The sequence below is a fragment of the Leptodactylus fuscus genome, unplaced genomic scaffold, assembly GCF_031893055.1.
Source record: "Leptodactylus fuscus isolate aLepFus1 unplaced genomic scaffold, aLepFus1.hap2 HAP2_SCAFFOLD_99, whole genome shotgun sequence".
Classification (NCBI taxonomy): Eukaryota; Metazoa; Chordata; class Amphibia; order Anura; family Leptodactylidae; genus Leptodactylus; species Leptodactylus fuscus.
In genome coordinates this window covers 225,001-230,000 of record NW_027441045.1, presented here as the reverse complement: position 1 = coordinate 230,000, position 5,000 = coordinate 225,001, and the positions used below count along the sequence as shown (strand labels likewise).

Here is a 5,000-nt window from a genome sequence, read left to right as displayed (position 1 = left end):
TGAAAGAGGGCGGCTGCGGCCTGTGACTGGTTGCTGAACAACACCTGTGGGTATAAGGGCCGCCCCCAGCTCTTGCACTGCTCCTGTTGGAGTATGAAGTTCCCTTAAGAGAAGGCAAAAAGTGAAGAAAAAGGTCTAGCGTGAAGTAGTGCAAAGAGCTGCCAGCAGCCAGGCTGCAAAGTAGAAGAGGAGTAAGTGAGAAGTTTGTCTCCGCCTACGGCCACACCACCCTGAACACGTCTGATCTCGGAAGCTAAGCAGGGTCGGGCCTGGTTAGTACTTGGATGGGAGACCGCCTGGGAATACCAGGTGCTGTAGGCTTTTGCTTTTCCTCACTTCCACCAGCAGGGGTCACTCTCCTCTATGCCATTTTTACATTCACTTTTTACACTGCACACTTGCTTCTTTTACATTCGCTTTCTCTCTTGCACTCTTTAGGCCTTGCAAAATCCTAGTATTCTCAGTCTTACCGCTATCACTCTTAGCAGCCGCAGCGGGCGTGGTGGCCACCAGCGTTGTGGCTTTTTACTTTTAATAATAGCAGGCTTCATTTCCATAGTATCTGGGCCTCCCGCCGGGCTGGAAGCCATAGCTAGTAACCTGCAGACCAATTTACAGGGCAACACAGGCTGAACATCTTTGCAGACAACGTGCCCTAAGAAAAGAGAAGCTGACTGAAAAGCAGCTTCGCTTCCAGGCACGGGCAACCATCTCAACTTCTTCCTTAGCCGACTCCTGGACAATGGGCTCTGGTCCAGCTTGCTCTTTCTTTCACCCCCGGGATGGTTTCTTAGCCCTGCGCAGACCTTGCGCCCAGCCCTTTTGAAAGAGGGCGGCTGCGGCCTGTGACTGGTTGCTGAACAACACCTGTGGGTATAAGGGCCGCCCCCAGCTCTTGCACTGCTCCTGTTGGAGTATGAAGTTCCCTTAAGAGAAGGCAAAAAGTGAAGAAAAAGGTCTAGCGTGAAGTAGTGCAAAGAGCTGCCAGCAGCCAGGCTGCAAAGTAGAAGAGGAGTAAGTGAGAAGCTTGTCTCTGCCTACGGCCACACCACCCTGAACACGCCCGATCTCGTCTGATCTCGGAAGCTAAGCAGGGTGGGGCCTGGTTAGTACTTGGATGGGAGACCGCCTGGGAATACCAGGTGCTGTAGGCTTTTGCTTTTCCTCACTTCCACCAGCAGGGGTCACTCTCCTCTATGCCATTTTTACATTCACTTTTTACACTGCACACTTGCTTCTTTTACATTCGCTTTCTCTCTTGCACTCTTTAGGCCTTGCAAAATCCTAGTATTCTCAGTCTTACCGCTATCACTCTTAGCAGCCGCAGCGGGCGTGGTGGCCACCAGCGTTGTGGCTTTTTACTTTTAATAATAGCAGGCTTCATTTCCATAGTATCTGGGCCTCCCGCCGGGCTGGAAGCCATAGCTAGTAACCTGCAGACCAATTTACAGGGCAACACAGGCTGAACATCTTTGCAGACAACGCGCCCTAAGAAAAGAGAAGCTGACTGAAAAGCAGCTTCGCTTCCAGGCACGGGCAACCATCTCAACTTCTTCCTTAGCCGACTACTGGACAATGGGCTCTGGTCCAGCTTGCTCTTTCTTTCACCCCCGGGATGGTTTCTTAGCCCTGCGCAGACCTTGCGCCCAGCCCTTTTGAAAGAGGGCGGCTGCGGCCTGTGACTGGTTGCTGAACAACACCTGTGGGTATAAGGGCCGCCCCCAGCTCTTGCACTGCTCCTGTTGGAGTATGAAGTTCCCTTAAGAGAAGGCAAAAAGTGAAGAAAAAGGTCTAGCGTGAAGTAGTGCAAAGAGCTGCCAGCAGCCAGGCTGCAAAGTAGAAGAGGAGTAAGTGAGAAGTTTGTCTCCGCCTACGGCCACACCACCCTGAACACGTCTGATCTCGGAAGCTAAGCAGGGTCGGGCCTGGTTAGTACTTGGATGGGAGACCGCCTGGGAATACCAGGTGCTGTAGGCTTTTGCTTTTCCTCACTTCCACCAGCAGGGGTCACTCTCCTCTATGCCATTTTTACATTCACTTTTTACACTGCACACTTGCTTCTTTTACATTCGCTTTCTCTCTTGCACTCTTTAGGCCTTGCAAAATCCTAGTATTCTCAGTCTTACCGCTATCACTCTTAGCAGCCGCAGCGGGCGTGGTGGCCACCAGCGTTGTGGCTTTTTACTTTTAATAATAGCAGGCTTCATTTCCATAGTATCTGGGCCTCCCGCCGGGCTGGAAGCCATAGCTAGTAACCTGCAGACCAATTTACAGGGCAACACAGGCTGAACATCTTTGCAGACAACGTGCCCTAAGAAAAGAGAAGCTGACTGAAAAGCAGCTTCGCTTCCAGGCACGGGCAACCATCTCAACTTCTTCCTTAGCCGACTCCTGGACAATGGGCTCTGGTCCAGCTTGCTCTTTCTTTCACCCCCGGGATGGTTTCTTAGCCCTGCGCAGACCTTGCGCCCAGCCCTTTTGAAAGAGGGCGGCTGCGGCCTGTGACTGGTTGCTGAACAACACCTGTGGGTATAAGGGCCGCCCCCAGCTCTTGCACTGCTCCTGTTGGAGTATGAAGTTCCCTTAAGAGAAGGCAAAAAGTGAAGAAAAAGGTCTAGCGTGAAGTAGTGCAAAGGGCTGCCAGCAGCCAGGCTGCAAAGTAGAAGAGGAGTAAGTGAGAAGCCTGTCTCTGCCTACGGCCACACCACCCTGAACACGCCCGATCTCGGAAGCTAAGCAGGGTCGGGCCTGGTTAGTACTTGGATGGGAGACCGCCTGGGAATACCAGGTGCTGTAGGCTTTTGCTTTTCCTCACTTCCACCAGCAGGGGTCACTCTCCTCTATGCCATTTTTACATTCACTTTTTACACTGCACACTTGCTTCTTTTACATTCGCTTTCTCTCTTGCACTCTTTAGGCCTTGCAAAATCCTAGTATTCTCAGTCTTACCGCTATCACTCTTAGCAGCCGCAGCGGGCGTGGTGGCCACCAGCGTTGTGGCTTTTTACTTTTAATAATAGCAGGCTTCATTTCCATAGTATCTGGGCCTCCCGCCGGGCTGGAAGCCATAGCTAGTAACCTGCAGACCAATTTACAGGGCAACACAGGCTGAACATCTTTGCAGACAACGCGCCCTAAGAAAAGAGAAGCTGACTGAAAAGCAGCTTCGCTTCCAGGCACGGGCAACCATCTCAACTTCTTCCTTAGCCGACTACTGGACAATGGGCTCTGGTCCAGCTTGCTCTTTCTTTCACCCCCGGGATGGTTTCTTAGCCCTGCGCAGACCTTGCGCCCAGCCCTTTTGAAAGAGGGCGGCTGCGGCCTGTGACTGGTTGCTGAACAACACCTGTGGGTATAAGGGCCGCCCCCCAGCTCTTGCACTGCTCCTGTTGGAGTATGAAGTTCCCTTAAGAGAAGGCAAAAAGTGAAGAAGAAGGTCTAGCGTGAAGTAGTGCAAAGGGCTGCCAGCAGCCAGGCTGCAAAGTAGAAGAGGAGTAAGTGAGAAGCCTGTCTCTGCCTACGGCCACACCACCCTGAACACGCCCGATCTCGTCTGATCTCGGAAGCTAAGCAGGGTCGGGCCTGGTTAGTACTTGGATGGGAGACCGCCTGGGAATACCAGGTGCTGTAGGCTTTTGCTTTTCCTCACTTCCACCAGCAGGGGTCACTCTCCTCTATGCCATTTTTACATTCACTATTTACACTGCACACTTGCTTCTTTTACATTCGCTTTCTCTCTTGCACTCTTTAGGCCTTGCAAAATCCTAGTATTCTCAGTCTTACCGCTATCACTCTTAGCAGCCGCAGCGGGCGTGGTGGCCACCAGCGTTGTGGCTTTTTACTTTTAATAATAGCAGGCTTCATTTCCATAGTATCTGGGCCTCCCGCCGGGCTGGAAGCCATAGCTAGTAACCTGCAGACCAATTTACAGGGCAACACAGGCTGAACATCTTTGCAGACAACGCGCCCTAATAAAAGAGAAGCTGACTGAAAAGCAGCTTCGCTTCCAGGCACGGGCAACCATCTCAACTTCTTCCTTAGCCGACTCCTGGACAATGGGCTCTGGTCCAGCTTGCTCTTTCTTTCACCCCCGGGATGGTTTCTTAGCCCTGCGCAGACCTTCGCAGACCTTGCGCCCAGCCCTTTTGAAAGAGGGCGGCTGCGGCCTGTGACTGGTTGCTGAACAACACCTGTGGGTATAAGGGCCGCCCCCAGCTCTTGCACTGCTCCTGTTGGAGTATGAAGTTCCCTTAAGAGAAGGCAAAAAGTGAAGAAAAAGGTCTAGCGTGAAGTAGTGCAAAGAGCTGCCAGCAGCCAGGCTGCAAAGTAGAAGAGGAGTAAGTGAGAAGTCTGTCTCTGCCTACGGCCACACCACCCTGAACACGCCCGATCTTGTCTGATCTCGGAAGCTAAGCAGGGTCGGGCCTGGTTAGTACTTGGATGGGAGACCGCCTGGGAATACCAGGTGCTGTAGGCTTTTGCTTTTCCTCACTTCCACCAGCAGGGGTCACTCTCCTCTATGCCATTTTTACATTCACTTTTTACACTGCACACTTGCTTCTTTTACATTCGCTTTCTCTCTTGCACTCTTTAGGCCTTGCAAAATCCTAGTATTCTCAGTCTTACCGCTATCACTCTTAGCAGCCGCAGCGGGCGTGGTGGCCACCAGCGTTGTGGCTTTTTTCTTTTAATAATAGCAGGCTTCATTTCCATAGTATCTGGGCCTCCCGCCGGGCTGGAAGCCATAGCTAGTAACCTGCAGACCAATTTACAGGGCAACACAGGCTGAACATCTTTGCAGACAACGCGCCCTAAGAAAAGAGAAGCTGACTGAAAAGCAGCTTCGCTTCCAGGCACGGGCAACCATCTCAACTTCTTCCTTAGCCGACTACTGGACAATGGGCTCTGGTCCAGCTTGCTCTTTCTTTCACCCCCGGGATGGTTTCTTAGCCCTGCGCAGACCTTGCGCCCAGCCCTTTTGAAAGAGGGCGGCTGCGGCC

At 52.2% G+C, this 5,000-nt stretch overlaps 3 non-coding genes and 3 pseudogenes across 3 annotated transcripts; all 6 read left to right on the top strand.

Annotated features, from left to right (window-relative positions):
* Positions 1-212: 212 nt before the first annotated feature.
* Positions 213-321, top strand: LOC142189479 (5S ribosomal RNA; annotated as a pseudogene).
* Positions 322-1,035: 714 nt separating this feature from the next.
* Positions 1,036-1,154, top strand: LOC142189210 (5S ribosomal RNA). Its single transcript, XR_012713397.1, has one exon. It is a non-coding gene; the product is annotated as a 5S ribosomal RNA (ribosomal RNA).
* Positions 1,155-1,868: 714 nt separating this feature from the next.
* LOC142189478 (5S ribosomal RNA) lies at positions 1,869-1,977 on the top strand (annotated as a pseudogene).
* A 714-nt stretch (positions 1,978-2,691) lies between these two features.
* On the top strand, positions 2,692-2,800 carry LOC142189416 (5S ribosomal RNA; annotated as a pseudogene).
* A 715-nt stretch (positions 2,801-3,515) lies between these two features.
* On the top strand, positions 3,516-3,634 carry LOC142189122 (5S ribosomal RNA). Its single transcript, XR_012713315.1, has one exon. It is a non-coding gene; the product is annotated as a 5S ribosomal RNA (ribosomal RNA).
* Positions 3,635-4,358: 724 nt separating this feature from the next.
* Positions 4,359-4,477, top strand: LOC142189292 (5S ribosomal RNA). Its single transcript, XR_012713474.1, has one exon. It is a non-coding gene; the product is annotated as a 5S ribosomal RNA (ribosomal RNA).
* The last annotated feature ends 523 nt before the right edge of the window (positions 4,478-5,000 follow it).